This window comes from Rousettus aegyptiacus, unplaced genomic scaffold, assembly GCF_014176215.1.
Source record: "Rousettus aegyptiacus isolate mRouAeg1 unplaced genomic scaffold, mRouAeg1.p scaffold_m13_p_1, whole genome shotgun sequence".
Lineage (NCBI taxonomy): Eukaryota > Metazoa > Chordata > Mammalia > Chiroptera > Pteropodidae > Rousettus > Rousettus aegyptiacus.
The window spans coordinates 147828281-147840594 of record NW_023416284.1 but is presented as its reverse complement, the minus strand read 5'-3'; positions in this window follow the sequence as shown (position 1 = coordinate 147840594).

Here is a 12314-nt window from a genome sequence, read left to right as displayed (position 1 = left end):
CTATGTTTACAACTTAGCAAGCGAATGGAGAATAAATTTAACATTCCTATTACATGTAACATTTCTTCAGCTACTAACTAATGTCAGGATCAACATTGTTTTATAACTGAAAATGTGTACCTCGAATAAAACAGGAGACTCAGGCAGCGGAAAATGTTATAAGCCAGTCAAGAAACTTTATGTAAACTTTATCTAAACATTCCAAGAGTAAAAGGAGACGACAAATATTCTTTAAAAGGTCATAACTTATTTCCCCATATGTAATCATTATATCTTTTAATAAGATTTTTTTGTAGAATCCCATTCTATAGTAATAGGTTAGACATATAAAAGGTGTCAAAATTCCATTCTTATTTAAAGTTTATAACTAATAAGTTTATTCCATACATTTTCTGATAGAGCACAAATTTTAAAGCATACTTAAATTCTTTTAACTGTTCCCATTTTTGTGAGAAACTATAGAATCTCATCTTGAAGTTCATAAAGTGTAATCACAACCTTCTTTGGAATAGCTTTTGGTTAATTATACTACTCCAAATGTAATTAGAATAATATAAACAGCAAGTCCAAATTACACATATTTTAACTTTTGTCTTGAAAGTTGTATCTGTATTTCAGCCGCTTACCACTTCTATTGCAAGTACTTAACTTAAGCTACAAACTCTTAGTCTTTCTATGATTGAACTTAATCTTTGTTTTGAGCTTTCATTCTGCTAGGTAATGGACATGTTTTCTAAAGTTGCACCTCAGTTATAGGAGTCTTACAAGATGTCAACGTGTTACAAATGGACGTGAGTCCATTTTCTCTCTGTAGATAATGACAGCCTTTCAAGAAATTTAATTCCAAGGTGTAAAAGAAAGTAAGTCTCAGACCAAATTCCACCACATATACATACCACACACACACACACACATACACACACACACACATGCATGTGTGTGCACTCACAGAGAAATAGAGAGACAGAGACAGAGACAAAGACAGAGAGAGACAGAGAGAAGAAGAGAGAGGAAGGAGATATTAAACAAACTTTTATTATTTAGCCATTACAAAACAGTTGATAAGCCTGTTGTATAGTCTCCACAGAGTCTCTGTTTCTCTTCTCTATTTTTTAATGTGCTCCAACCACCGCTGCTCATGAAAGGTGCCCTAAAGCAGATGTGATGATCTTCCAGAGGCAGAATTCCACAATTGTTTCCATTGTCAACAGGTGTCAAGAACTGTAAAGGATCTGAGATTTATTCTCTTTGCTCATTTGTTAATCTGCCCATAGTTTAGTGAATAGCAGCAAAAGATGCAATTTCCAGATCAGAGACAAAGGGCAGCTATTACGCATAACTATAGCAATAGCCAGAGTATCAGCCTTTACACTGGTTCTCTGAGCCCCAATCACAATATGGCAATATAAAGAAGGCCAGACTATACTTGCATTCTCAATCAGATACATTTCAGAAGAGTAAACCTGAGTTTAGAGAACTCTGAATCTTTTATGCTCAATGGTCATCCTGACTACTCCATGCTCTGGAGAGAAATATTATTTTTATCTCTAATGTTGTAAGCCATATATTGAAAAAAATTTGTAAAAGGTGAGAGAGTAAGTATTTTAGGCTTTGTTGGCTAAATACAGTCTCTGTTGCAGATGTTTCTTCATTTTTTGTTTGTTTTAGAACTCTGACAATTTAAAAACTACTTTGACCTCACAAGACATGCAAAAATAGGCCGCCTGCTGAATTAAGCCCACTGGCTGAATTAGGCCCACTGGCCATTGTTTGCCAACTCCTGCTATAAAATAAACATGCCAGTTGCCCAAGGCGGAAACCCATCTCTATCTTCCTAGGCTGTTAACAATACAGTAAGACTTGAAAAGATAGCCCAGAAAAGGGACAGTCGTTGTCTCTGCTAAAAGAATGCAAGAACCTAAAAGACCAATGGAAATTATGTCCAAATAATATTTTCCCCTCATTTCTACACTGTCTTAGTTTCTGGTGAATTTTCCACTTCATTGGAAACAGGTTAATGTAATCTACGAAAGCTGGTACCAAATTCGTTCAGATCTCTTGCATAGCATTTGATTCAGGCTGTTACCAAACTGACTTCAAGCAGACAAAGATAAGAGTGTATCTAAAATATTTTATTCAGTCCACATTCTGTAATAGATTTACTGTCACCAAAAAGTGTATTTCTAACATTCTTCATGCTATTGATATGTCACTAATTTGATTAATGAAAACTCATGTTTGACAGTCTACTAATTAGCAAAATTTTGGTGTGATCTGAACTAATGATAGTTGAAGTGCTTATAAATGACATATCTGGATGGGAGCTTCTCTAATAGACCATTAGCTGACCACTCCTGGGGTGAAGATTCTTAATTAGAATGCTGGCTGCACATGAAATATCTTAATGTGCATGCTTACCTATGCTAATGAAAATTATAAATATCCTAACATTAGGTTTGAAAAGGGCACCTGTTTTTTGTCATTATCAGCTGTCTTTGCAGGCATTTGCTAAATTATCTGATGCTGAGCAAGAATTAGTCATTAGTTTCTGTGGATACATCCCTTTTTCTCAGTCACAAAATTTCTCAAGGTCCACCCCTGTCCATTATTTTGATGTTGTTTTGGAATGGCAGGTAATTTAACTATACCTGTTCTACTTCGGGATCTATAAGAATTACCGTTTGACCATTTCCTGGCCATACCTATGTATATGGGATCATCCCAGGCTAATGTGCCAAAACAACACCCTCGATAATTGCTGTTCAAGTGCTTCTGTGTTATGTTGAGGCATGGAAGGTTCTGAAATTTTGCCGTTTTCTTAGAGATTACCTGAGAGTGAAGTATACATCCCTTCAGCTCTCAATTCAATTGTCTACTTTTGTGAGGGTTACATTGACAAGACTCAAGCATTTTCTCAGGGACACTTACTAAGGTTTCTCTCTGTTATTAAATCTCTAACTTTCATTCCTTGTTTTCAGCCTCATTTCAGTCTCTAGATAAATGCTGTCCAGTAGAATTTTCTGTGATGATGGAAATATTCTATATCTTTGTGATTCAGTACAGTAGCCACTAGTCCAATTTGGTTATTGTGCATTTTAAATGTGGCTACTGTGACTAAATAACAGGTTTTAATTTTGATTAATTTTAATTAATTTAAATTTAAATGACCACAAGTGACTAGTGGCAACCATATTAGGTAGTACAACTCTAGAATCTTTACATAACCTGGGATGTGTGATGATGAATAGGAAGAAAGGGAAATTTTCTAACATGCAGTCTCTAATTATCAAAACCGTTTTTATGCCCTAAACTATTTTGAATTTTTTTAAGTCAAGAATTGGCTTTGTTCCAAAATAGAAAGAACCTGGCCCAGATAGGTACACAGGTGAATTCGACCAAACATTTAAGGAAGAAATTATACTAATTCTTTACATTTTTTAGAGAATAGAAGTAGAAAGAATACTTTCTAACGTCTTCTGAGGTCAGCATTAACCAATACTAAAACCAAACAAAGATATTACAAAAAAACTACAGACCAATACCTCTTATGATATAAATGTAAGAAAATATTAGCAAATCAAATTCAAAAATTGTATGTAAAAAATTATATACCATGACTAAGTGGGATTTATTCAAGATATGCAAGGTTGATTCAACATTCAAAAATCAATTAATGTAATCCATCAGATCAACAGACTAAAAATGAAAAAGCATAACATACAATAAATAGATGCAGAAAGTGCATTTGACAAAATCTAATATCCATTCATTATAAAAACTCTCAGTAAACTAGAATTGGGAATTTTCTTAACTGTATAAAGGCTATCTACAAAAATCCTAAAGTTAACGTTATACTTAATGGTGATAACTTTAAAGCTGTTCCTCTAAGATTAGGCCCAAGGCAAGGATATCCCTCTCATCACTCCTTTTCTACATCATACTGGAAATTTTGCTAATACAATAAGACAAGAAAAGAAAATAAAAGATATTCAGCTTGGGAAGGAAGATTTAAAACTGTCGTTGCTTGCAAATACATGATTGCCTATGTAGAAAATCCAAAAGAATACAACAAAGTTGCAGGATACAAGGTTAATATATGAAGTCAGTAGCCTTCTTATGTAGTAACAATGAACAAATAGAATTTGAAATTAGAAACATAATTTAATTTTAATTAGCAACCTACCAAAATTAAATACTTAGATATTAATGTACAAGATCTTTAGAAGAAAACTGTAAAACTCTAATGAATGTAATTAAATAAATGAAGAGATAGTCCATGTTTATGGGTAGAAAGACTCAACATGGTCAAGATGTTAGTTTTTTCCCAACTTTATTTATAGATTCATTGTGATCCAAATCCATTGTGATCCAAAGCCCAGAAAGAAACTCTTGTAAATATATTTAACAAAGGAGCAAAGTAAATACAATGGAGCAAAGATGATCTCTTCAACAAATGGTATTGAAACAACTGTACATCCACATGCAAAAAATGAATCTAGACCTTACACCCATCACCAAAATTAACTCAAAATGGGTAGTAGAATTAGGTGTGCAATGCGAAACTATAAAACTTTTAAAAGATAACATGGAAGAAAATCAAGATCACTTTGGATATTGTAATACTTTTTCAGACACAACACCCAAAACATAATCCATGAAAAAATATTAGATAAGTTGGACTTTATTAACGTTAAAAACTTCTGTGGAAAAACAATATCAAGAGATTTAGAAGACAAGTCAGAGTGGGAGAAAATATTTTCAGAAGACACATCTGATAAAGGACTATTATCTAAAATATAACAAAAAACACTTAAAAATTCAACAGTAAGAAAACAATCTGATTTAAAAATGGACCTAAGACTTTAATGGAAACCTCACCAAAGACGATATACAGATGGATGACAAATGAACACATAAAAAGATGTATTGCATCATATATTATCAGGGAAATGAAAATTAAAACTGTGATACTGACTCACACGGAATGGACAAAGTCTAGAACACTGACAATACCAAATGCTGATGAAGCAACAAAAACTCTCATTTGTTGCTAGCTGGCATGCAAAATGGTACAGCCACTTTGGAAGGCAATTTGGTGGTTTCTTATAAAACTACATATACATACTCTTACCACATGATTAAGCAATTGTACTCCTTATTATTTACCAAAAGGAACTGAAAACAAGTTGACATAAAAACCTGCATGCAGATGTTTCTAGTAACTTTATTAATAATTGTCAGAACAGAAGCAACCAAAATGTTCTTCAGTAGGGAAATGGATAAACTGTGATATATCCAGACAATGGAATATTATTCATTGCTAAACAAGAAAGGTACTATGAAGCTATCAAAAGACATAGAGGAAATGAGGACATATTACTAAGTGAAAAGAGCCAAGGTAAACAAGCTCCTTGCTGTATGAGCCCAACTATATAACAGCTTAGAAAAGATAAAATTATAGAGACAATAAAAAGATCAGTGGTTGCCAAGGTTTTGTTTGTGTGTGTGTGTGGGGGGGGGGCGTAAATAGGCAGAGCATAGAGGATTTTTAGGGCAGTAAAATTACTGTACATGATATTATAATAATGGATTTATTTGATGGATTTTTGTAAAGCCATAGAATGTACAACACCAATATAAGATGAACTATGAACTTTGGGTAATAATGATATGTCACTGTAAGCTCATCCTTGGTAAAAAATGTACCATTCTGGTGAGTGATGTTGATAATGGAGGAGATTATGCATGTGTGGGGACAGGGAATATATGAAAAATCTCTATACTTCTCTTTCAATTTTGTCAAAAACTTAAAACTGCTCTAAAAAAAAATGACATTTTTGAAAAAAATAACATTCACCATTAAAAACAGAACAACAACAAAAATAATTGGCCTTTGTGTTCTACTATGTAACTCCTTTCCTCAGACAATTAATGCCACTATCCAAATGTGGGAAGGATGTGTGAATGAGTCAGGGGCAATCTTGATTGCGAACTTGAGATGTAATTCTCCCAGATTGTTATTTTTCTTAGGTCTCAGTTTAGGAAAAATCAAAGTAAGGGACCACACAATTAATTTCTGAGTCAGAAAAGCATAAAAAAAAACACAGCATAGGTGCTTAAATTTTAATCTACCTTTTATTACTCACTTCTAGTGTGACCTTAGGAAAATCACTTAAATTTTCAGAACCATAAATTATCAACTTATACAATAGGGGCTAATAATATTTTTCAAAGATGGTTTTGGTGTTTTAAATTGAATGAGATCACTTATATAAAGCACCGTGATATGTCAAAAAATACTATGTAAAGTTTAGCAACCATTAGCCATTCTGTCTCTGTTTTTGAAACAAGAAGTTTCAAAATAACTGCTTGGTTTGAGTTGGACTCTATTTGCTCAATGTCAGCTTCTAAAAAATATATGTATAATAATATTTTATTGAATAATTGACAATTTTATTCTCCAAATATTATTTATCAGGATTATAACATTATTATGTATCACTTTGTGACACTACCTATTTACAACAATAATATATTTCTATGGGTGTTATCAGCTCAAATTTTATCTAGAGATTATATAAATACATATTTAACCATATTATTTAGCCATATTAAACCTTATTATAACCGTAAAACAACATGGTTGAAAACCTTTACACTCTTGAGAATAAAGACACTAAATAGTATATATACATCAAAAGATGTTATTAACTAACTCCAACTAAAATAACAGATAAAAAGACCATTTCACCCTTTGCTTAATGCTATTGAAAGAATACACACCAAACTTTTGGATATATATAGAAATAGGAGATAGCTCTAGTGAATAAGCCATTGACCATTGAGAAATGGTCAAAGGAGCTTGAGTCTTTAAAACTAGATTTGGAACTTGCAGTAGAAATGTCAAATAGGGACTATTTTTAAAAGGATAATGCCCAGGAGGGTCTCTGCCAGAGGGTATGATATCAGCAACAGAGAGAACTAAATGCTAACAAATAAATGCTAAAGCTTAGGAGATGCTGTTGATGGCCAGAAAGGCCTTGCCAGAGTTGAAGGCTGTATTCGGAGAGGCCAGTAGAAGAATCAGGAAGACATAGTACCCACAAGAGTCTTTCAACAGCTGCTTTGGCCAGAGGAAACTCCTGCTGAAGAACATCAGTGCCAGCCAAATAAAATCTGCCCTACCTTTCTTTCTTCTTTTCCCTCCCTCCTTCCTCAGCCCAGTGAGTGGGCTTCCAAAAAGAGAAGGCTAAGATAGGAAAATAAAAGTAAACCAACCACACATCCCTTTGCCTCTGAAGAAGGTATCCAGCCTACTGTAGGTCCAAACAGGAGGATTAAAGAAAATTTAACTTTAAATTCTAGAGAGTAAACCTCCCCCCACCTTGTCTTAGACATATTAGTTAATAAACAATATTTTTTTTTATTAGAATTGACTGGAGGGATTTTTTTTTTTTTATTTGAGAATAGTAAACTATGAACCTTGCTCAAGATTATCTGAGAAGTGGGAAAACCATATCCATAGGGAGAAGCTCATTCTGAACATCTGTGTGGAGAGAGCATAAGATTCCTTCTGATTATCCTGAGGCCTGTGTGTTCAACTTACTGGCTACACTTTGGACCTATGTTGACAGCCAGCATACCTGTCATTGAGCCCTGCAGGGACAAGAACAAAGTGATTATTTCAGAAGGTGGGGTGAAACCAGCCAGGCCTAAGGGACATGTAACAGAGACTTATGCAGGAGCTAAGGGGAAACTGAGTCTGAAGAGTAAGGCCACTGAGGTGAGAAACAGTAGATCCCAGGTGAAAGGAGGCGGATGTCATCAGTAGAGGTAGAAGGTCAACTCAAGGATGTGGCTGGGCCAGCCATACTTCAGTGACGCAGACCAAACAGTTCACCTATGATTATCGGGAATCTGCAAGGTCACACTAATCTCCACCCTATATACCCTCCAACCCCTTGACTCCATTTTAGAGAGAAGAGCACTGAACTAAGAGAGCCTGAGAAATGGTCCCCAAAATGGATTATTGCCTAAAGGAACTGTTTATTTTATCATTGTAGTTAATAAACCAGATTGGACATTTCTTATTTTTATCCTTGTCATCCAGACAGTGTGAATACCTGAGGAAAATCGGTGTAGTTTTAGGCAAAAATAAAATAAAATAAAAATAAATATTTTCTTTGCCCTTGGGATTGCAATTAAGTACACTCCATGATGCCTCTCCTATGCATTTAGCCTGGGCACTTAAATAATATAATTAAAATGTTGGACACACATTTGTAATTATTATTTATTCACTTTCCATTTTTACTAGGGATCGGAGCATTTTCCCACCATTGATGACTAGAAGGGCAATCCTGACCTCAGCTCTCATTTTTAATAGGATCCTTTCCAAGAGGATCATGATTTTCTTCACAATGCTTGGTATGCAGCAGTACTCAATGCATGTCTAATGAATGAACAAGGCATCTTCTATTACAATAACATATTTAAAGCATAATAGTTGCAGTCCTCTGCAGATGTCCTTGCATTTCCTGAAGTCTCATTCCCAGTGTATTAAATTGAACATTTTAACTGCAGCATCTGCTCTTACCCTTTCTGAAACCCTTTTTCACTTCAACTATCTTTGTCTTTGCATATTTGCTCACTTGTGTTTTGCATTTGGCTTCCAAATGGAAAACATTCCTGTTTGTTTAATCATCAAAAATCTTTCAAGCATTTACTTAGAGATCTGCAATAATCTTCACTAGGATTGGTTTTCTTAAGGCTTGCTAACTTCTGGGCTTTTGTCTTGTCTTTGTATCATATTTCTCCTAGAAGTCTTCTAAAGAAAGCCCCTATGGATAGTATGACCGCAAGATGCATAATCTCAAAGGTCTCATCTTCTTTCTGATCTTTATGACATTGACCATAATGACCATTTGCTATACCTACCTGTGAGATCCCTCTTATAGTCATGACCTGTGGTCTGTTAAGATGCTTGGACCTCAGTAGTTCCCACTATTTCCCTTTGATATCAGCCTTCTGGAAAGTACTGTGATATTCTCACGATTATTTTGGAAATGTATAACTTTTGGACAAGACAATTATGAAAATAATCTCTCTGGAAATTATATTTCTTTTCCTTGTTTCTAGTATTCATACTTTTATTCTCTCCTATATTGAGAAAGGCTAACTTGTGTAACAAATAAGATATTGCAGAAATGAAGGTGTATGACTTCCAAGCTAGGTTGTAAAAGATTTGTGGCTTCCACATGGTTCAGTCCTATCTCATGTGCTGTAGGTAAAACTCACCTCTATGTCATGAAGACATTCAAGTAGCCCTGTAGATAAGGTTCACGGGATGAGGAACTGAGGTCTCCTGCCAACAGCCAGAACCAATCTGCAAAGCATGTGAGTGAATAATCTTGGAAGAAGATCCTTTAGTTCCCATTTTATCTTCGAATGATGCAGCTTCAGTTGACATTTTGACTGCAACTCATGAGAGACTCTGAGCCAGAACCACTTAGGTAAGCTGCTCTTAGATTCTTGACCCACAGGAGTTATGTGATATAATAAAAGCATATTGTTGTTTTAAATTTCTATGTTCTAGAATAATTTATTATGCAGCAGTAAAAACTCTCATCTTAGAAAGGTCTGTATTGAATTTGACATGAAAAAACATGATAGAATAGTGTTAACTTGAAAAATTATTTGAAAAGTAATAGTAAGGTTACTCTTTTTAAAAATCCAACAAGAAACAATGAGTTATAATCTTGGAATATAAAGGGCAATGGCGGAAACATCATGGTCATACCATGAGTCAAAAGAAGCAGCCATAGTTAAGGGCTTTCAGGCAGAAAAGAAAATATGATTAAGTGAAATAAAAGTTCCATTAGTTTTCAAAGAGGAAGGGTACATTTCCATTACTTTGCCCACGGAAAGCAAAAGGTTTAGAAGGACTATAGAGTAACTCATCAATTGTCTTTACCATTCCAGAGGTACCAATGTCTTCATTTTAATTCCCTTACAGTGACTCAACAGTATCCATGAACTACAGTAAATGTTATAAAGAGTATAAAGAGATCTACTTTTATACAAAAAATCAGTAACATGTATGTCATATGGAAGATATTTATCAGTTGATAAATCATTTGATTACAGATAAGGGTGTATATTTTGGCAGAGAATATTATGCAGTGATTTAGCTTGGTCGGAGTTGATAAAGTCAAGCTCTACTTATACACAGATTCTAAAGTAAGTTCGATTCTATCGTTTGACTCAGCAATGCTGGAGGATATCATAAATACTTGAAAGCAGCTGTTACAACATATTTTTAATCCCTGGAAATCTCTTTCCACTCAAAAGCCACATGTCATCTAAGAACTATTTTATTCCACTGTAGTAATTCTAGAAATATATATATATATATGGTTTACACACCAAAGAACCCAACAATTGTATTTCATCAGCACAGGGCTAACAGTCAGTTGAATTAAAACTAGAACTATACCAGCCAATACAATTTAATATTTAAAATAAAAAGGTACAGTAAAAAGAAAATCCCTGACCCTTATTACCAGAAATATCGCACTTCTTACCAGAGAGATATTCACAAGGTCACAGGCTAAGATACAGATGGCCCAGCATAATGTTACCATAGGAATCAACTAAAATAGATTTTTCTACAGGGAACCTTGACAACAGCATAGTTAAAAGCAGCAACTTCTCTAGAGCCCTTTAGTATCGACAATTTTAGTCACATTTGAAAACTCTCGGAGTGACAAAAATGCAAGGACTAGACTTTTTCCCCTTACCAGTGCAAATACTGAAATAGATTTACCTGTTGTTCCTATAGTCAGTGGTAAAATACCAAGGCAGCCTCAATAAAATGATTTTGACTAAGGGATTGAGGGGTGTAGTCAATGCAATTTAATATTTGTGTTGGGTTTTCTGAGTTCCGTTTAGTGCTTTTTTCCTCTCTGTATTCTTACAGTTGTTTGCTGTTGCAGTGATTGAAGGTGGAGTTTACCTGGCATAGTGTTTGTATGTAACAAATAGCTTTGTGTGGAGGCTTGTTCATCTCCAATCAGTTTCTCATTATTATTTCAAGAGAACATCCATTTATAGGGAAACGAATTTGATGAAGGAATACTGTATAGTGTATCTTTTTAAAGGGATCTGGGGAAACGGGGCCTGCAGCAGTGGTTCCAGCTCCAGGGTGCAGCAGAATTATCTGTGAACTTGTTATAGTACAGACGCACAAGACTTTCTCAGGCTCATTCAATCAGTCTCCCTCCTGGGGTGTATCTAATATGTATATATATTTTTTAATGAGCTACCATGTAATTATGAAAGGTACCAATGATTAAAAACCAGTAGCCAGTGTGGAGAGAAGGGCAATCAGGGATCAGAGCCACTGACCAGTGTCCCTCACTCCCCACATTCATTGCCCAAGAAAGGGCTTCTTTACTTTCTAGGCACCAAGCATTTGATGTCCCAGGAGACATAGATAGGTTTCCCTATTTGACCTTAGAACCAAATTTTTCCTCTCCCAGAAAGGAATGAGAATCAAGCTCCAAAGAGCAGTACATTTTTACAAAGTTATCCCTTGACTTTTTTTTAGCATTGACTTTCAGATGTAAGAGATATCCATCCACTTCACGTCTTTAAGAGAAAGAATAAAACTGTTAATCACAGTCATCAAATTTCATAAAATTTAAAATGAAGCTATCCTTGGCAGTAAGACGCATGACATTTCAAAATATTGTTAAATCTTTTTGATGGTAAATTTCTTATAACAGTTTCTATAGTAGGAAATATGATAATAGGCATTCTACAATATGAAAAGAACAGATTTCCTCATCCAGTACTGCAGATTTCTCATTCTTATAGTCATTTTTTTTTTTTATTTTGGTCAGATGAGCGAATATTGATTTTGAAAAATTTATCTTTCAGATTGTGGTTTTAATGAGGCTTTAAGTTATACTATTTCATAAAACAAATTAATTAATTCTCTTTCTGACTATAACTTTGTTTTCTGGTGGTTGTTTAATAATAAAAAGAGAATAACTCCAATCTTTCATGTCTGGAAAGTCAGAGACTTTTAAGGAAACAACTGAAACCAACACACTAGTGCTTCCGCCATTGACAGCGTAGCATCAGGACATTTTTGATAACTTACAAGTCGCAGACAGGGGAACGATTGCAGATCTTAAGATCTGACATAAGTTTAGCCCTTTGCAAAAATACAGTTATAAATGGTTTCTGCTTTAGTGTTTCCTTTGCCTCATTGTATGAAAAGTACAGCTCCCATCTGGCTGCTTCATTAA